Genomic DNA, 22,191 nt, shown 5'->3' on the forward strand with positions numbered 1-22,191 from the left:
GAGAGATGCTGGGTTCCGGTGAGGGACATTTTGGACCCTTCTCTCCTGATAGAATTCCACCGCCTCCACCCGGATCGCCCAGCACCTCGTCCTCCGGGTCGTCCTCGAGGACGGTGGCGGCGCGCTGCAGCAGCCGCGCGTCAGGGGGGGGGGGTACTGTCACGACTTCCGCCGAGGTTGGCTCTCCTGCCCGTTCAGGCGGTGCTCGGCGGTCGTCGTCACCGTCCTACTAGCCACTACTGATCCCTTTTCGTGTATCTGTTGGTTTTGTCTGATTGGTTTCACCTGTGTGTTGTTTAGTTTATTAGTGTCTGTATATATAGTAGGTTGTCCCGCCCTTGTTTTGTGCGGGATTGTTTATTTGTCATCTATGTCTGTCGGTGTATCTTGTGTTCTTATTCTCCGGTTAGTCTGTTATCCTGTGTTGGATAATTTCACCCTGTGTGTGTTTGGGTTGACCGTGTTTCTTGTTCACCGGAGAATAAACTTTCATATCGCTATCTGCTCTCTGCGCCTGATTCCACCCACCTTGATTAGACGTGACAAATATCTAGTACACTCAGTGTATAACCTATAGACTACACTGCTCAGTTAGAGTAATATCTAGTCCACTCAGTGTATAACCTGTAGACTACACTGCTCAGTTAGAGTAATATCTAGTCCACTCAGTGTCTAACCTATAGACTACACTGCTCAGTTATATCTAGTCCACTCAGTGTATAACCTGTAGACTACACTGCTCAGTTAGAGTAATATCTAGTCCACTCAGTGTCTCCTATAGACTACACTGCTCAGTTATATCTAGTCCACTCAGTGTATAACCTGTAGACTACACTGCTCAGTTAGAGTAATATCTAGTCCACTCAGTGTATAACCTATAGACCACACTGCTCAGTTAGAGTAATATCTAGTCCACTCAGTGTATAACCCATAGACTACACTGCTCAGTTAGAGTAATATCTAGTCCACTCAGTGTATAACCTATAGAGTGCACTGCTCAGTTAGAGGCCGTCTGTTAAGGTGCCTCTTTATCAGCATCATAAAAGCTGATAGTTTTTCAACCACATCAAATATCCATCCAAGTCAAACTGAAATCTTATCTGAAACATGTTGGGCCTTTTACAATGAAGATTGTCCACTAGATTATTACCAGTTTATATTCATAACTAAAACATCCCCTCATTTTAACATTCTGTCATAAAGAACACATTCTAACATTCTGTCATAAAGAACACATTCTAACATTCTGTCATAAAGAAAACATTCTAACATTCTGTCATAAAGAACACATTCTAACATTCTGTCATAAAGAACACATTCTAACATTCTGTCATAAAGAACACATTCTAACATTCTGTCATAAAGAACACATTCAAATTAGTAACTAAAATAAAAAACAGTTTTCCATCTCAAAAGGTTAAATAAAGAAATGACTATATTAAGAGCATATTAAGTGCCAAATTGACAATTTGTGGAAATAGGAAGGCAAATGTGAATAACTGTTGTTATTAAGTGCCATGACCAATTTAAAGGCACAAATACCATAACTATTCTCTGGGGAAGTGGGTATCAATACCATAACTATTCTCTGGGGAAGTGGGTATCAATACCATAACTATTCTCTGGGGAAGTGGGTATCAATACCATAACTATTCTCTGGGGAAGTGGGTATCAATACCATAACTATTCTCTGGGGAAGTGGGTATCAATACCATAACTATTCTCTGGGGAAGTGGGTATCAATACCATAACTATTCTCTGGGGAACCATAACTATTCTCTGGGGAAGTGGGTATCAATACCATAACTATTCTCTGGGGAAGTGGGTATCAATACCATAACTATTCTCTGGGGAAGTGGGTATCAATACCATAACTATTCTCTGGGGAAGTGGGTATCAATACCATAACTATTCTCTGGGGAAGTGGGTATCAATACCATAACTATTCTCTGGGGAAGTGGGTATCAATACCATAACTATTCTCTGGGGAAGTGGGTATCAATACCATAACTATTCTCTGGGGAAGTGGGTATCAATACCATAACTATTCTCTGGGGAAGTGGGTATCAATACCATAACTATTCTCTGGGGAAGTGGGTATCAATACCATAACTATTCTCTGGGGAAGTGGTTATCAATACCATAACTATTCTCTGGGGAAGTGGGGATCAATACCATAACTATTCTCTGGGGAAGTGGGTATCAATACCATAACTATTCTCTGGGGAAGTGGGTATCAATACCATAACTATTCTCTGGGGAAGTGGGTATCAATACCATAACTATTCTCTGGGGAAGTGGGTATCAATACCATAACTATTCTCTGGGGAAGTGGGTATCAATACCTTGGAAAACAGTTAATAAAAGACTTAGAGCTGGGAGTCAAGAAGATATAAACCCTCTGGACACCGTCAGGAGAGGTTTCAGAATAATAACTACTGAAATGGAGACAGAAGGACCAGATTCTCCCTGTAAAGTGGGACTAGATGAAGATATAAACACCCTGGACACCGTCAGGAGAGGTTTCAGAATAATAACTACTGAAATGGAGACAGAAGGACCAGATTCTCCCTGTAAAGTGGGACTAGAGGAAGATATAAACACCCTGGACACCATCAGGAGAGGTTTCAGAATAATAACTACTGAAATGGAGACAGACGAACCAGATTCTCCCTGTAAAGTGGGACTAGAGGAAGAGAAGAAACACCCTGGACACCGTCAGGAGAGGTTTCAGAATAATAACTACTGAAATGGAGACAGAAGGACCAGATTCTCCCTGTAAAGTGGGACTAGAGGAAGAGAAGTTTAATAAAGCCATAGAGGTGCTGAAAGAGGAGCTCCAGCATTCTACTAATTTGGCTCCAATATGGGAACAATGTATCAAACTGGTCATCATTTTGGAGGGTAAGTGTTGGGTTAGGGTTGGGTTGGGTTGGGTTGGGTTAGGGTTGGGTTAGGGTAAGTGTTGGGTTAGGGTTGGGTTGGGTTGGGTTAGGGTAAGTGTTGGGTTAGGGTTGGGTTGGGTTGGGGTTGGGTTAGGGTAAGTGTTGGGTTAGGGTTGGGTTGGGTTAGGGTTGGTTTAGGGTTGGGTTAGGGTACGTGTTGGGTTAGGGTTGGTTTCAGGTTAGGGTTAGGTTTTGAATTTGAGTAGGGTTAAAAAGAGACTGATTTGTCTTGTGATGCACAGGTCTATTGTTGTGTACCCCTCCAATCTGAATACATTCTATTGTTAAAATACACTAGACTGACTCCTAAAAACCTTAACAAACGTAAGTAGGTTCATATTGCTTCTAAAATTGATAGTCTGAGTGGTTATCTAGGGTTGGGTTAGGGTTGGGTTAATGTTATCTAGGACCATGAAGGGACTAAGATGTTAAAATATACAAGGGGTCAAGGGAGAGATGCTTTATTAGTACATAAACCAACACAGTTAAAAGCCCATATATCTATAAAAGTGCTATAAGATCAAGTGCTGAGTTGTTAAAACAAATTGAAAAACATAAAAACGAAAGGAATAAAACTAGTATAAATAAGCATCTGTTAAATATAATAAAAGCCACAAACTTTATTTATTGTGTTTATTGTTTTATGGTGCATCCTTCTTCCAACTCCTTGAGAACCCTGTAAACAAGTGCTATGTCCTTCAATTGATCCTATCGTACCAGTTAAAAATGCTCATTCAGACCGCTAGGTGTAATTGATCCTATCGTACCAGTTAAAACACTCATTCAGACCGCTAGGTGTAATTGATCCTATCTTACCAGTTAAAAACGCTCATTCAGACCGCTAGGTGTAATTGATCCTATCGTACCAGTTAAAACACTCATTCAGACCGCTAGGTGTATTGATCCTATGATCCTATCTAGGTGTAATTGTACCAGTTAAAAACACTCATTCAGACCGCTAGGTGTAATTGATCCTATCTTACCAGTTAAAAACGCTCATTCAGACCGCTAGGTGTAATTGATCCTATCGTACCAGTTAAAAACGCTCATTCAGACCGCTAGGTGTAATTGATCCTATCGTACCAGTTAAAAACGCTCATTCAGACCGCTAGGTGTAATTGATCCTATCGTACCAGTTAAAAACGCTCATTCAGACCGCTAGGTGTAATTGATCCTATCTTACCAGTTAAAAACGCTCATTCAGACCGCTAGGTGTAATTGATCCTATCGTACCAGTTAAAAACACTCATTCAGACCGCTAGGTGTAATTGATCCTATCTTACCAGTTAAAAACGCTCATTCAGACTGGCTAGGTGTAATTGATCCTATCGTACCAGTTAAAAACGCTCATTCAGACCGCTAGGTGTAATTGATCCTATCTTACCAGTTAAAACACTCATTCAGACCGCTAGGTGTAATTGATCCTATCTTACCAGTTAAAACGCTCATTCAGACCGCTAGGTGTAATTGATCCTATCGTACCAGTTAAAAACGCTCATTCAGACCGCTAGGTGTAATTGATCCTATCGTACCAGTTAAAAACGCTCATTCAGACCGCTAGGTGTAATTGATCCTATCTTACCAGTTAAAAACGCTCATTCAGACCGCTAGGTGTAATTGATCCTATCGTACCAGTTAAAAACGCTCATTCAGACCGCTAGGTGTAATTGATCCTATCGTACCAGTTAAAAACGCTCATTCAGACCGCTAGGTGTAATTGATCCTATCTTACCAGTTAAAAACGCTCATTCAGACCGCTAGGTGTAATTGATCCTATCGTACCAGTTAAAAAAGCTCATTCAGACCGCTAGGTGTAATTGATCCTATCGTACCAGTTAAAAACACTCATTCAGACCGCTAGGTGTAATTGATCCTATCTTACCAGTTAAAAACGCTCATTCAGACCGCTAGGTGTAATTGATCCTATCGTACCAGTTAAAACACTCATTCAGACCGCTAGGTGTAATTGATCCTATCTTACCAGTTAAAAACGCTCATTCAGACCGCTAGGTGTAATTGATCCTATCTTACCAGTTAAAACACTCATTCAGACCGCTAGGTGTAATTGATCCTATCTTACCAGTTAAAACGCTCATTCAGACCGCTAGGTGTAATTGATCCTATCGTACCAGTTAAAAACGCTCATTCAGACCGCTAGGTGTAATTGATCCTATTACCAGTTAAAACGCTCATTCAGACCGCTGGGTGTAATTGATCCTATCGTACCAGTTAAAAACGCTCATTCAGACCTCTAGGTGTAATTGATCCCATCGTACCAGTTAAAAACGCTCATTCAGACCGCTAGGTGTCATTCTGTCGTGTCGTGTCCCTTGTATATATCGTTTCTTTTTCGTTTTTTACATATTTTTCTTCGCATATCTCTTTAAAAACATTTTGCTAACCCTAAGCTTCCAAATACTCTCCTGCAACCCGCCTCACCCAATGTAGCTTTTTTTCCTAAAGTATTTATATTTACTTCGGAACCGGAACCCCTCAACTGAAGCTAGCCAGCTAACCACCAGCTATGCTAGCGGTCTTCAGCTAACCGGTCATCAGCTAACCTTTAGCCCGGAAAGCTCTCGCCAGTTCGAACAACGTGACTCTAACCAGAGCATAACGGACCTATTTATTTTTCATCCCCGGATTCATCCCCGGATTCCCACCGCAAACCGAACATTTTTCAGCTGGATCTTCACAACTAGCTATCTAGCTAAACCGCAACCCAGGATGATTACTCCTGGCTAGCGTTTCCACCCACTTAGCTTGAAGCTAGCCTGGCCAGAGCACCTGTAGCATACTCCTGGGCTACAATACCCGGGCCCACAACCGGTCTATCGATGTCAACGCATGAAGAGGGATAAACAGACTCACCCCATCGCGACGTCCCCCAAAGGCTAACTCTCTAGCCCTCGCTATCTCCCTGCTTCTAATTCGGCCTGCTAACTGCTAGCTTGTCTAGCTCCGGTCCGCTAACTGCTACCTTGTTTAGCCCGGGCCTACGAACTGTTAGCTTGATAGCACAGGCCTGCTAACCGTCTGAATCGCCGCGTCCCAAACACTCACTGGACCCATATTTACTTTCTATCTCTTTTTGATTTTTAATTTGTTTATACCTTCCGGAAACCTGCCTCACCCAATGTGATACGGAATCGCTATTATTTTTAATTTTTTAGAACACACTCAAGAACCTCCAGAAGCTAACCAGCTAACTAGCTACATGCTATTTAGTCATTGTTAGTTTTTTTAAAACCTGGATAACACTCGCCAGTCCAGCTTCCCTGCCCATCCACCGCTGCCCCCTGGACACTGATCTCTTGGCTACATAGCTGATGCACGCTGGACTGTCCATTAATCACGGTACTCCATTCTGCTTGTTTGTTTTATCTGTCGGCCCCGTTGCCTAGTCAACGCCATATTACCTGCTGTTGTTGTGCTAGCTGATTAGCTGTTGTTGTCTCACCTACTGTTTTAGCTAGCTTTCCCAATTCAACACCTGTGATTACTGAATGCCTCGCTGTATGTCTCTCTCAAATGTCAATATGCCTTGTATACTGTTGTTCAGGTTAGTTATCATTGTTTTAGTTCACAATGGAGCCCCTAGTTCCACTCTCCATACCCCTGATACCTCCTTTTTCCCACCTCCCACACATGCGGTGACCTCACCCATTACAACCAGCATGTCCAGAGATACAACCTCTCTCATCATCACCCAGTGCCTGGGCTTACCTCCGCTGTACCCGCACCCCACCATACCCCTGTCTGCGCATTATGCCCTGAATATATTCTACCATGCCCAGAAACCTGCTCCTCTTATTCTCTGTCCCCAACGCTCTAGGCGACCAGTTTTGATAGCCTTTAGCCGCACCCTCATACTACTCCTTCTCTGTTCCGCGGGTGATGTGGAGGTAAACCCAGGCCCTACATGTCCCCAGGCACCCTCATTTGTTGACTTCTGTGATCGAAAAAGCCTTGGTTTCATGCATGTCAACATCAGAAGCCTCCTCCCTAAAATTGTTTTACTCACTGCTTTAGCACACTCTGCTAACCCTGATGTCCTTGCCGTGTCTGAATCCTGGCTCAGGAAGGCCACCAAAAATTCAGAGATTTCCACACCCAACTATAACATCTTCCGTCAAGATAGAACTGCCAAAGGGGGAGGAGTTGCAGTCTACTGCAGAGATAGCCTGCAAAGTAATGTCATACTTTCCAGGTCCACACCCAAACAGTTCGAACTACTAATTTTGAAAATTACTCTCTCCAGAAATAAGTCTCTCACTGTTGCCGCCTGCTACCGACCCCCCTCAGCTCCCAGCTGTGCCCTGGACACCATTTGTGAATTGATCGCCCCCCATCTAGCTTCAGAGTTTGTTCTGTTAGGTGACCTGAACTGGGATATGCTTAACACCCCGGCAGTCCTACAATCTAAGCAAGATGCCCTCAATCTCACACAAATCATCAAGGAACCCACCAGGTACAACCCTAACTCTGTAAACAAGGGCACCCTCATAGACGTCATCCTGACCAACTGGCCCTCCAAATACACCTCCGCTGTCTTCAACCAGGATCTCAGCGATCACTGCCTCATTGCCTGTATCCGCTACGGAGCCGCAGTCAAACGACCACCCCTCATCACTGTCAAACGCTCCCTAAAACACTTCTGTGAGCAGGCCTTTCTAATCGACCTGGCCCGGGTATCCTGGAAGGACATTGACCTCATCAGTTGAGGATGCCTGGTCATTCTTTAAAAGTAACTTCCTCACCATTTTAGATAAGAATGCTCCGTTCAAAAAATGCAGAACTAAGAACAGATACAGCCCTTGGTTCACTCCAGACCTGACTGCCCTCAACCAGCACAAAAACATCCTGTGGCGGACTGCAATAGCATCGAATAGTCCCCGTGATATGCAACTGTTCAGGGAAGTCAGGAACCAATACACGCAGTCAGTCAGGAAAGCTAAGGCCAGCTTCTTCAGGCAGAAGTTTGCATCCTGTAGCTCCAACTCCAAAAAGTTCTGGGACACTGTGAAGTCCATGAAGAACAAGAGCACCTCCTCCCAGCTGCCCACTGCACTGAGGCTAGGTAACACGGTCACCACCGATAAATCCATGATTATCGAAAACTTCAATAAGCATTTCTCAACAGCTGGCCATGCCTTCCGCCTGGCTACTCCAACCTCGGCCAACAGCTCTGCCCCCCCCCGCAGCTCCTCGCCCAAGCCTCTCCAGGTTCTCCTCTACCCAAATCCAGATAGCAGATGTTCTGAAAGAGCTGCAAAACCTGGACCCGTACAAATCAGCTGGGCTTGACAATCTGGACCCTCTATTTCTGAAACTATCCGCCGCCATTGTCGCAACCCCTATTACCAGCCTGTTCAACCTCTCTTTCATATCGTCTGAGATCCCCAAGGATTGAAAGCTGCCGCAGTCATCCCCCTCTTCAAAGGGGAGACACCCTGGACCCAAACTGTTACAGACCTATATCCATCCTGCCCTGCCTATCTAAGGTCTTCGAAAGCCAAGTCAACAAACAGGTCACTGACCATCTCGAATCCCACCGTACCTTCTCCGCTGTGCAATCTGGTTTCCGAGCCGGTCACGGGTGCACCTCAGCCACACTCAAGGTACTAAACGATATCATAACCGCCATCGATAAAAGACAGTACTGTGCAGCCGTCTTCATCGACCTTGCCAAGGCTTTCGACTCTGTCAATAACCATATTCTTATCGGCAGACTCAGTAGCCTCGGTTTTTCGGATGACTGCCTTGCCTGGTTCACCAATTACTTTGCAGACAGAGTTCAGTGTCAAATCGGAGGGCATGCTGTCCGGTCCTCTGGCAGTCTCTATGGGGGTGCCACAGGGTTCAATTCTCGGGCCGACTCTTTTCTCTGTATATATCAATGATGTTGCTCTTGCTGCGGGCGATTCCCTGATCCACCTCTACGCAGACGACACCATTCTATATACTTTTGGCCCGTCATTGTACACTGTGCTATCTAACCTCCAAACGAGCTTCAATGCCATACAACACTCCTTCCGTGGCCTCCAACTGCTCTTAAACGCTAGTAAAACCAAATGCATGCTTTTCAACCGATCGCTGCCTGCACCCGCATGCCCGACTAGCATCACCACCCTGGATGGTTCCGACCTTGAATATGTGGACATCTATAAGTACCTAGGTGTCTGGCTAGACTGCAAACTCTCCTTCCAAACTCATATCAAACATCTCCAATCGAAAATCAAATCAAGAGTCGGCTTTCTATTCCGCAACAAAGCCTCCTTCACTCACGCCGCCAAGCTTACCCTAGTAAAACTGACTATCCTACCGATCCTCGACTTCGGCGATGTCATCTACAAAATGGCTTCCAACACTCTACTCAGCAAACTGGATGCAGTCTATCACAGTGCCATCCGTTTTGTCACTAAAGCACCTTATACCACCCACCACTGCGACTTGTATGCTCTAGTTGGCTGGCCCTCGCTACATATTCGTCGCCAGAGCCACTGGCTCCAGGTCATCTACACGTCCATGCTAGGTAAAGCTCCGCCTTATCTCAGTTCACTGGTCACGATGGCAACACCCATCCGTAGCATGCACTCCAGCAGGTGTATCTCACTGATCATCCCTAAAGCCAACACCTCATTTGGCCGCCTTTCGTTCCAGTACTCTGCTGCCTGTGACTGGAACGAATTGCAAAAATCGCTGAAGTTGGAGACTTTTATCTCCCTCACCAAATTCAAACATCAGCTATCTGAGCAGCTAACCGATCGCTGCAGCTGTACATAGTCTATTGGTAAATAGCCCACCCATTTTCACCTACCTCATCCCCATACTGTTTTTATTTATTTACTTTTCTGCTCTTTTGCACACCAATATCTCTACCTGTACATGACCATCTGATCATTTATCACTCCAGTGTTAATCTGCAAAATTGTAATTATTCGCCTACCTCCTCATGCCTTTTGCACACATTGTATATAGACTCCCCCTTTTTTTTCTACTGTGTTATTGACTTGTTAATTGTTTACTCCATGTGTAACTCTGTGTTGTCTGTTCACACTGCTATGCTTTATCTTGGCCAGGTCGCAGTTGCAAATGAGAACTTGTTCTCAACTAGCCTACCTGGTTAAATAAAGGTGAAATAAATAAAAAAGACCGCTAGGTGTAATTGATCCTATCTTACCAGTTAAAAACTCTCATTCAGACCGCTAAGTGTAATTGATCCTATCTTACCAGTTAAAAACGCTCATTCAGACCGCTAGGTGTAATTGATCCTATCGTACCAGTTAAAAATGCTCATTCAGACCGCTAGGTGTAATTGATCCTATCTTACCAGTTAAAACGCTCATTCAGACCGCTAGGTGTAATTGATCCTATCTTACCAGTTAAAAACACTCATTCAGACCGCTAGGTGTAATTGATCCTATCTTACCAGTTAAAACACTCATTCAGACCGCTAGGTGTCATTGTTTGTAGGTCTCTTATCCACCTACGTTCCACTGCTTTTCACCGCCCACTGGTCCACCCAGAACACGACTGTAATCCTGATATATGGAGGTAAGTGATGGGGTGATCCTGGAAATGAGTCACTAGTTCTGTGTGTAAATGGGCCCGTTTGATATTGTATAGATGTTGTTTAAGTCTATTTTCTATTGTATTCTGGGTTTCCCCAATGTAGTGTTTTTTGCAAAATGTGCAAGTGATTATATATATGACATTTGGAGTGTAGAGTGAAATGGAATGTAAAACTGGAGTGGAGGTCTTGCTGTATGAGTTTGAAATGAATTTTCTTGGTCTGAAGTGGGCCGTGTAGGGTTTGGGTGGTTGTGGGGGCTTGGTACTGTATTTAGCTTGGATGAGGATGTCTTTGAGGCTCTTATTCCTCCTAAATGCTGAGATTATTCTATAGGTCTGGAGGGGTGTGTGTGCCTGTTGGGTGATGGAAAAATGGTGTTTGAACGCCTGATGTAACGGTTTGATCCTATGTGAGAATGTAGTAACTAGGGGGATGAGGATTGTCTGCTGCTCGGAAGGGGAATGAGAGGAGGAAAGAAGATTGTGGTTCCGAGGGGGGTCAATTTACAAATCTGTTGTTCTAGGAGGGGTAAGGTTAGGGGTAGGGTTATGATTAGGATTAGGGGTGGGGTTAGGGTTAGTGGTGGGGTTCGGGTTAGGATTAGCGGTGGGGTTAAGGGTGGGGTTACGGTTAGGGTTAGAGTTAGGATTAGGGTTAGTGGTGGGGTTAGGGTTAGAGGTGGGGTTAGGGGTGGGGTTAGGGGTGGGGTTAAGGTTAGGGTTAGAGTTAGGGTTACTGGTGGCGTTAGGGTTAGCGGTGGGGTTAGGGTTAGGGGTTGGGTTATGGATATGGGCAGGAGCAGGATACCAACCTGAATTAGGGTAAGGGTTAAGGTTAGGGTTGTGGTCAGGGTTGAAATCAGGGAAGGGGAGGATTTGGAAATGTCTCCGGAACCTCTATAATGGAGGTTGGGGTCCAAAAGAGTGATTGACAGACTTGTGTTATGTGAGTGTGTAGGTTGAATGGGAGAGAGGGCCCCCAAGGTGCTGTTTTTTATGGTTCTGAGATATCGTTTAGAGGGACCTCTCTGTCTGAGTGCATGAAATAATGTTTGAATTGCTTTTCCCAGGTCCTGTTTGCAGGAGGAAATCCTATGAAACCGTATAATTTGTGGTTTAACGATGCCTCTAAATGTATGTTTGGGGTGATGTTAAGGGAATTTTTATCAATAATGACTAATTATGTGTACTTTTCAATCAGGACTGACTAATTATGACTAATTACTAACTATTATGTTACTGTCTAGATGTATGAATTTTCTTTTAACCTTAGTACTGAATATAATGTGTGTAAATATAATCAAGAATTAGAACAATGACTGTCTGTTCCTTGGTAGAAATGAATGAACTTATAGCCAGACTGGCTAGAATGCTTATCTACACAGGCAGACCTTGGCTCGGATCATAAATTATCTTAAGTCTTGAGAACCATACAGCCATTGTACTGGAGCGGAGATGAGACGGGGTAGTACGAAAACTAATGACGTCATTTTCAGTTTATAATCTGTGGTAAACTGTATCATGTTCAGTACTCTCGAAAATAAACGCTGCTGATAGATTTTGAGACTGGTCTCTGTCCATTTCATGCAAATAAGAGTCTTACAAATTTAATTCCTGTAACAGGTGATAACTGTGTTTGTGGAGTAAAGCATGTGTATCTGTTGGTTTGAAATAAACTTTAGTGAATATTGTTTTTTGAGACTGATTTATGTGATTAAAGAAAACTGTAGTAACCAAGAAGTGTACTTCACATGGATCTATTCTGTATTTAACCTTAATGGATGGGTGTTGGCTGTTGAGAATGATAATGAATTCAGTGAATAGGTGGATATCATGAGGCCAGGCTCCTATAATGTCGTCTAGAAGTCTGTAATAGAATGTAGGTTGATGTGGGCACTTGGCCAATGTCTCTCTCTCCCATTCAGCCATGTAAATGTTTGCATATTCCGGGGCACATTTCTTGCCCATAGCTGTTCCCTCCACCTGTAAGTAGTGCTTATCATTGAATATAAAGTCATTGTGTGTGAGGCTGATTTCTAATAATTGTAGTATTTCATTGTCTGGTCTATTGCTATCTGGGTGTGCATGGAAAATATTTCTGACGGTCTGTAGTCCTGTTGCTGTATTTATGTTAGTGTATAAGCTATCAATGTCTATAGTGAATATATATGTTTGGGAGGGAACAACTATGGGTTTGATCTTCTCAAGAAAGTGATAAGTGTCTGAGGGAGCTGGGGTGTCTAGTGGAGAGAGGATTGATATAATGATCAATATATTGGGCTATGTTGTATGATTAGCTATTACAGTCTGATACGATTGGCCTGCCAGGAGGAACTTCATAGGGAATAGTCCAGGTTTCTGGTTCTTTATGAATGTTGCAAAGCAGGTAAAACAGTCTAGGTGGTGGAGTGTCTGGTCCAAATAGAAAGTCTGGTTGTTTATTCGTGATGTGCCGTTTATCATAAAGTGTTTGTATGATTCTACGTAATGTAGTCTGGGTCTGTGGTTGTAGGCTGTTTCCTATTGGTACATAATACTTGGTGTTGGATAACTGTCTATTTGCCTCGTATGTGTATTGATGTTTATCTAGGATCACTATTTTAGATCCCTTATCTGCCGGTTTCAATATTATGTGAAAGGGTTGTTTATAAGTTATTTTATGGCTTGTCTTTCGATGCGGGTGATGTTGTCCTCTCTATCTGCCTGGGTGTGATAGTTGTGAAGGGTGTCTTGGTCGGTTCTGATTAGGTTCTTTACCCTCCTATCTATCTGGGACAGTTTGGGTTCCCAGATTGAAGGAAGGGTGAATGGTAAATGGTTGTCATTCGTCTGATAGTCAAAGTAGTCTAGAAGTTTAAGTCGTCTATGTTATTTATGTGTGTCCCTATGAAGTTCCTCCCAGTCACATTTACCAGGGTGGGGAATGAAAGACAACCCCTCTCCAAAGGTTGGGTCTGTGCTGTTGTGAGTTGAAAAGACTTGGATAAATTCATGATGTTTGATGAGAGGGGTCAACTACCCCCTCTGCTGGGTAATCTAAGAAAGCAACTGGGGGAGGAAAGGGGGAGAGAGTACAGGGGTTGGGGGAAAAGAAGGGTGTGGTGTGGCTAGGTGGATCCAAATTGTGGGTAGAGCCTATTCTAAATTTAGCTACTCACACTAATTCTTAAAAATGAGGTCTGTTGTGGTTGTTGTCCAGTGTATCAGGTCTGTTGTTGTGTGAAATTCATCATGGGGTATCTCCAAGAGAAATGGGCCATGTGTGGTGATGTAACCGTTAATGACTGAGGTTTCGTTTTCGATCTGGTGAAAGGAGGTGTGAGTGGTTAATAATGGGGATGTAAATAATTGCATTTGGGAAAGTGACTCTTGCTTCCTTGTACATTGATGCAATCTGTTTGATTGATGTTTTGTATGGGTCATTATCCATATTGTTTATGCCCACCGAGAGAACCACTATGCTGGTGTCTAAATGAACCTCTGTTTTCTCCAGAACCTTTGTGAAATGGTCAAATGTTGCTCCAGGGTAACTGTCCACTTGTATGTTTGGGTTATGAAATGGAGGGATTCTATTAACATTTGAGTCTCCCAAGACTAGTATTGGTTTATTTCCCTTAAAATTCCAATCTGCCACCTTGCCTTTTGGTCTGTCTTTATGGTACGATGGTTTCTGAAGGGTTGCTGGGGTTGGGGGTTGATGCTGGGGCTGAGGCTGGGGTTGGGGTTGATGCTGGGACTGAGGCTGGGGTTGGGGGGTTGATGCTGGGGCTGAGGCTGGGGTGGGGGTTGATGCTGGGGCTGAGGCTGGGGTTGGGGTTGATGCTGGGGCTGAGGCTGGGGTTGGGGTTGATGCTGGGGCTGAGGCTGGGGTTGGGGGGTTGATGCTGGGGCTGAGGCTGGGGTTGGGGGTTGATGCTGGGGCTGAGGCTGGGGTTGGGGGTTGATGTTGGGGCTGAGGCTGGGGTTGGGGGTTGATGCTGGGGCTGAGGCTGGGGTTGGGGTTGATGCTGGGGCTGAGGCTGGGGTTGGGGTTGATGCTGGGGCTGTGGCTGGGGTTGGGGGTTGATGCTGGGGCTGAGGCTGGGGTTGGGGTTGGGGTTGGGGGGTTGAGGGTTGGGGCTGAGGCTGGGGTTGGGGTTGGTAAAATCATAATGATTCTACATTTATAGTATGAACCTGGATCATCATAAAGATTGTACATGTTATAATATGAACCTGGATCATCATAATGATTCTACATGTTGGGTTGAACCTGGGTTCATAATGATTCTACATTAGGTTATAGTATGAACCTGGATCATGTAATGATTGTTGATGTTAGGGTATGAACCTGATTCATTGATTCTACATGTTGGGGGTTGAACAGAGATCAACATACATGGGGGTTGAGGGTTATGTATGAACCTGGTTCCATTAATGATGGGGCTGACTGGTATAGTATGGCTGGATCATCATAATGATTCTACATGTTATAATATGAACCTGGATCATCATAATGATTCTACATGTTATAATATGAACCTGGATCATCATAATGATTCTACATGTTATAGTATGAACCTGGATCATCATAATGATTCTACATGTTGTAGTATGAACCTGGATCATCATAATGATTCTACATGTTATAGTATGAACCTGGATCATCATAATGATTCTACATGTTATAATATGATCCTGGATCATCATAATGATTCTACATGTTATAGTATGAACCTGGATCATCATAATGATTCTACATGTTGTAGTATGAACCTGGATCATCATAATGATTCTACATGTTATAATATGCCATGGCCTTTACTGGCCAAAGGTTAAACTGCTGTTATGGTTATGATATACTATGGTGTTGTGTCACTAGACTTTGACCAGATATTATTGCATCCAAAGATCAACTGTACCTAGAACATAGATACAGAGACACTTGTCATCAGGAAGGTGCTCTCTCAGCACAACGGAAAATATCTCAATGACTTGACATGTTCTGGTTGTGAATTCAGGCTACAAGGTAAGAATCTTCCCAGTGATTATTGTAAAGTGTGTAGAGACATTAAATGTGTGGTGTTATTTTAGTGTAGTGAATGACAGTAAAACACTCAGGTGTAACAGTCCATTTCACCTGGGACAGCTACGTGACAGTTCAATCATACAAAATGGCGCTAACTGGGTGTAGTCAATTTATACATAAAAAATATACAAATTGTAAAATAACCGCGATATACGAATATATGAACAACATGTTATTGAATTTGACTTGACTACACCCAGTTAGCGCCATTTTGTATGATTGAACTGTCACGTAGCTGTCCCAGGTGAAATGGACTGTTACACCTGAGTGTTTTACTGTCATTCACTACACTAAAATAACACCACACATTTAATGTCTCTACACACTTTACAATAATCACTGGGAAGATTCTTACCTTGTAGCCTGAATTCACAACCAGAACATGTCAAGTCATTGAGATATTTTCCGTTGTGCTGAGAGAGCACCTTCCTGATGACAAGTGTCTCTGTATCTATGTTCTAGGTACAGTTGATCTTTGGATGCAATAATATCTGGTCAAAGTCTAGTGACACAACACCATAGTATATCATAACCATAACAGCAGTTTAACCTTTGGCCAGTAAAGGCCATGGCATATTATAACATGTAGAATCATTATGATGATCCAGGTTCATACTACAACATGTAGAATCATTATGATGATCCAGGTTCATACTATAACATGTAGAATCATTATGATGATCCAGGATCATATTATAACATGTAGAATCATTATGATGATCCAGGTTCATACTATAACATGTAGAATCATTATGATGATCCAGGTTCATACTACAACATGTAGAATCATTATGATGATCCAGGTTCATACTATAACATGTAGAATCATTATGATGATCCAGGTTCATATTATAACATGTAGAATCATTATGATGATCCAGGTTCATATTATAACATGTAGAATCATTATGATGATCCAGGTTCATACTATAGCATGTAGAATCATTATTATGGATCCAGGTTCATACTATAACATGTAGAATCATTATGATGATCCAGGTTCATATTATAACATGTAGAATCATTATGATGATCCAGGTTCATACTCTAACATGTACAATCATTATGATGATCCAGGTTCATACTATAACATGTAGAATCATTATGATGATCCAGGTTCATACTATAACATGTAGAATCATTATGATGATCCAGGTTCATATTATAACATGTACAATCTTTATGATGATCCAGGTTCATACTATAAATGTAGAATCATTATGATTTTACCAACCCCTACCCCAGCCTCAGCCCCAGCATCAACCCCAACCCCAACCCCAGCCTCAGCCCCAGCATCAACCCCCAACCCCAGCCACAGCCCCAGCATCAACCCCCAACCCCAGCCTCAGCCCCAGCATCAACCCCAACCCCAGCCTCAGCCCCAGCATCAACCCCCAACCCCAGCCTCAGCCCCAACATCAACCCCCAACCCCAGCCTCAGCCCCAACATCAACCCCCAACCCCAGCCTCAGCCCCAGCATCAACCCCCAACCCCAGCCTCAGCCCCAGCATCAACCCCAACCCCAGCCTCAGCCCCAGCATCAACCCCCAACCCCAGCCTCAGCCCCAGCATCAACCCCAACCCCAGCCTCAGCCCCAGCATCAACCCCCAACCCCAGCCTCAGTCCCAGCATCAACCCCAACCCCAGCCTCAGCCCCAGCATCAACCCCCAACCCCAGCAACCCTTCAGAAACCATCGTACCATAAAGACAGACCAAAAGGCAAGGTGGCAGATTGGAATTTTAAGGGAAATAAACCAATACTAGTCTTGGGAGACTCAAATGTTAATAGAATCCCTCCATTTCATAACCCAAACATACAAGTGGACAGTTACCCTGGAGCAACATTTGACCATTTCACAAAGGTTCTGGAGAAAACAGAGGTTCATTTAGACACCAGCATAGTGGTTCTCTCGGTGGGCATAAACAATATGGATAATGACCCATACAAAACATCAATCAAACAGATTGCATCAATGTACAAGGAAGCAAGAGTCACTTTCCCAAATGCAATTATTTACATCCCCATTATTAACCACTCACACCTCCTTTCACCAGATCGAAAACGAAACCTCAGTCATTAACGGTTACATCACCACACATGGCCCATTTCTCTTGGAGATACCCCATGATGAATTTCACACAACAACAGACCTGATACACTGGACAACAACCACAACAGACCTCATTTTTAAGAATTAGTGTGAGTAGCTAAATTTAGAATAGGCTCTACCCACAATTTGGATCCACCTAGCCACACCACACCCTTCTTTTCCCCCCAACCCCCTGTACTCTCTCCCCCCTTTCCTCCCCCAGTTGCTTTCTTAGATTACCCAGCAGAGGGGGTAGTTGACCCCCTCTCATCAAACATCATGAATTTATCCAAGTCTTTTCAACTCACAACAGCACAGACCCAACCTTTGGAGAGGGGGTTGTCTTTCATTCCCCGCCCTGGTAAATGTGACTGGGAGGAACTTCATAGGGACACACATACATAACATAGACGACTTAAACTTCTAGACTACTTTGACTATCAGACGAATGACAACCATTTACCATTCACCCTTCCTTCAATCTGGGAACCCAAACTGTCCCAGATAGATAGGAGGGTAAAGAACCTAATCAGAACCGACCAAGACACCCTTCACAACTATCACACCCAGGCAGATAGAGAGGACAACATCACCCGCATCGAAAGACAAGCCATAAAATAACTTATAAACAACCCTTTCACATAATATTGAAACCGGCAGATAAGGGATCTAAAATAGTGATCCTAGATAAACATCAATACACATACGAGGCAAATAGACAGTTATCCAACACCAAGTATTATGTACCAATAGGAAACAGCCTACAACCACAGACCCAGACTACATTACGTAGAATCATACAAACACTTTATGATAAACGGCACATCACGAATAAACAACCAGACTTTCTATTTGGACCAGACACTCCACCACCTAGACTGTTTTACCTGCTTTGCAACATTCATAAAGAACCAGAAACCTGGACTATTCCCTATGAAGTTCCTCCTGGCAGGCCAATCGTATCAGACTGTAATAGCTAATCATACAACATAGCCCAATATATTGATCATTATATCAATCCTCTCTCCACTAGACACCCCAGCTCCCTCAGACACTTATCACTTTCTTGAGAAGATCAAACCCATAGTTGTTCCCTCCCAAACATATATATTCACTATAGACATTGATAGCTTATACACTAACATAAATACAGCAACAGGACTACAGACCGTCAGAAATATTTTCCATGCACACCCAGATAGCAATAGACCAGACAATGAAATACTACAATTATTAGAAATCAGCCTCACACACAATGACTTTATATTCAATGATAAGCACTACTTACAGGTGGAGGGAACAGCTATGGGCAAGAAATGTGCCCCGGAATATGCAAACATTTACATGGCTGAATGGGAGAGAGAGACATTGGCCAAGTGCCCACATCAACCTACATTCTATTACAGACTTCTAGACGACATTATAGGAGCCTGGCCTCATGATATCCACCTATTCACTGAATTCATTATCATTCTCAACAGCCAACACCCATCCATTAAGGTTAAATACAGAATAGATCCATGTGAAGTACACTTCTTGGTTACTACAGTTTTCTTTAATCACATAAATCAGTCTCAAAAAACAATATTCACTAAAGTTTATTTCAAACCAACAGATACACATGCTTTACTCCACAAACACAGTTATCACCTGTTACAGGAATTAAATTTGTAAGACTCTTATTTGCATGAAATGGACAGAGACCAGTCTCAAAATCTATCAGCAGCGTTTATTTTCGAGAGTACTGAACATGATACAGTTTACCACAGATTATAAACTGAAAATGACGTCATTAGTTTTCGTACTACCCCGTCTCATCTCCGCTCCAGTACAATGGCTGTATGGTTCTCAAGACTTAAGATAATTTATGATCCGAGCCAAGGTCTGCCTGTGTAGATAAGCATTCTAGCCAGTCTGGCTATAAGTTCATTCATTTCTACCAAGGAACAGACAGTCATTGTTCTAATTCTTGATTATATTTACACACATTATATTCAGTACTAAGGTTAAAAGAAAATTCATACATCTAGACAGTAACATAATAGTTAGTAATTAGTCATAATTAGTCAGTCCTGATTGAAAAGTACACATAATTAGTCATTATTGATAAAAATTCCCTTAACATCACCCCAAACATACATTTAGAGGCATCGTTAAACCACAAATTATACGGTTTCATAGGATTTCCTCCTGCAAACAGGACCTGGGAAAAGCAATTCAAACATTATTTCATGCACTCAGACAGAGAGGTCCCTCTAAACGATATCTCAGAACCATAAAAAACAGCACCTTGGGGGCCCTCTCTCCCATTCAACCTACACACTCACATAACACAAGTCTGTCAATCACTCTTTTGGACCCCAACCTCCATTATAGAGGTTCCGGAGACATTTCCAAATCCTCCCCTTCCCCTGATTTCAACCCTGACCACAACCCTAACCTTAACCCTTACCCTAATTCAGGTTGGTATCCTGCTCCTGCCCATATCCATAACCCAACCCCTAACCCTAACCCCACCGCTAACCCTAACGCCACCAGTAACCCTAACTCTAACCCTAACCTTAACCCCACCCCTAACCCCACCCCTAACCCCACCTCTAACCCTAACCCCACCACTAACCCTAATCCTAACTCTAACCCTAACCGTAACCCCACCCTTAACCCCACCGCTAATCCTAACCCGAACCCCACCACTAACCCTAACCCCACCCCTAATCCTAATCATAACCCTACCCCTAACCTTACCCCTCCTAGAACAACAGATTTGTAAATTGACCCCCTCGGAACCACAATCTTCTTTCCTCCTCTCATTCCCCTTCCGAGCAGCAGACAATCCTCATCCCCCTAGTTACTACATTCTCACATAGGATCAAACCGTTACATCAGGCGTTCAAACACCATTTTTCCATCACCCAACAGGCACACACACCCCTCCAGACCTATAGAATAATCTCAGCATTTAGGAGGAATAAGAGCCTCAAAGACATCCTCATCCAAGCTAAATACAGTACCAAGCCCCCACAACCACCCAAACCCTACACGGCCCACTTCAGACCAAGAAAATTCATTTCAAACTCATACAGCAAGACCTCCACTCCAGTTTTACATTCCATTTCACTCTACACTCCAAATGTCATATATATAATCACTTGCACATTTTGCAAAAAACACTACATTGGGGAAACCCAGAATACAATAGAAAATAGACTTAAACAACATCTATACAATATCAAACGGGCCCATTTACACACAGAACTAGTGACTCATTTCCAGGATCACCCCATCACTTACCTCCATATATCAGGATTACAGTCGTGTTCTGGGTGGACCAGTGGGCGGTGAAAAGCAGTGGAACGTAGGTGGATAAGAGACCTACAAACAATGACACCTAGCGGTCTGAATGAGCGTTTTAACTGGTAAGATAGGATCAATTACACCTAGCGGTCTGAATGAGTGTTTTTAACTGGTACGATAGGATCAATTACACCTAGCGGTCTGAATGAGCATTTTTAACTGGTAAGATAGGATCAATTACACCTAGCGGTCTGAATGAGTGTTTTAACTGGTACGATAGGATCAATTACACCTAGCGGTCTGAATGAGCGTTTTTAACTGGTAAGATAGGATCAATTACACTTAGCGGTCTGAATGAGAGTTTTTAACTGGTAAGATAGGATCAATTACACCTAGCGGTCTTTTTTATTTATTTCACCTTTATTTAACCAGGTAGGCTAGTTGAGAACAAGTTCTCATTTGCAACTGCGACCTGGCCAAGATAAAGCATAGCAGTGTGAACAGACAACACAGAGTTACACATGGAGTAAACAATTAACAAGTCAATAACACAGTAGGAAAAAAAGGGGGGAGTCTATATACAATGTGTGCAAAAGGCATGAGGAGGTAGGCGAATAATTACAATTTTGCAGATTAACACTGGAGTGATAAATGATCAGATGGTCATGTACAGGTAGAGATATTGGTGTGCAAAAGAGCAGAAAAGTAAATAAATAAAAACAGTATGGGGATGAGGTAGGTGAAAATGGGTGGGCTATTTACCAATAGACTATGTACAGCTGCAGCGATCGGTTAGCTGCTCAGATAGCTGATGTTTGAATTTGGTGAGGGAGATAAAAGTCTCCAACTTCAGCGATTTTTGCAATTCGTTCCAGTCACAGGCAGCAGAGTACTGGAACGAAAGGCGGCCAAATGAGGTGTTGGCTTTAGGGATGATCAGTGAGATACACCTGCTGGAGTGCATGCTACGGATGGGTGTTGCCATCGTGACCAGTGAACTGAGATAAGGCGGAGCTTTACCTAGCATGGACGTGTAGATGACCTGGAGCCAGTGGCTCTGGCGACGAATATGTAGCGAGGGCCAGCCAACTAGAGCATACAAGTCGCAGTGGTGGGTGGTATAAGGTGCTTTAGTGACAAAACGGATGGCACTGTGATAGACTGCATCCAGTTTGCTGAGTAGAGTGTTGGAAGCCATTTTGTAGATGACATCGCC

The 22,191-nt window shown here is 43.2% G+C and overlaps 1 long non-coding RNA gene across 1 annotated transcript; it reads left to right on the forward strand.

Moving 5' to 3' along the window:
* The first annotated feature begins 3,350 nt into the window (after positions 1-3,350).
* Positions 3,351-11,075, forward strand: LOC121844123. The gene is made up of 3 exons (XR_006081855.1): positions 3,351-3,839; positions 4,158-4,207; positions 10,108-11,075. It is a non-coding gene; the product is annotated as an uncharacterized LOC121844123 (long non-coding RNA).
* The last annotated feature ends 11,116 nt before the right edge of the window (positions 11,076-22,191 follow it).

Source organism: Oncorhynchus tshawytscha, unplaced genomic scaffold (genome assembly GCF_018296145.1).
Source record: "Oncorhynchus tshawytscha isolate Ot180627B unplaced genomic scaffold, Otsh_v2.0 Un_contig_8772_pilon_pilon, whole genome shotgun sequence".
In the NCBI taxonomy this organism is placed as follows: Eukaryota; Metazoa; Chordata; class Actinopteri; order Salmoniformes; family Salmonidae; genus Oncorhynchus; species Oncorhynchus tshawytscha.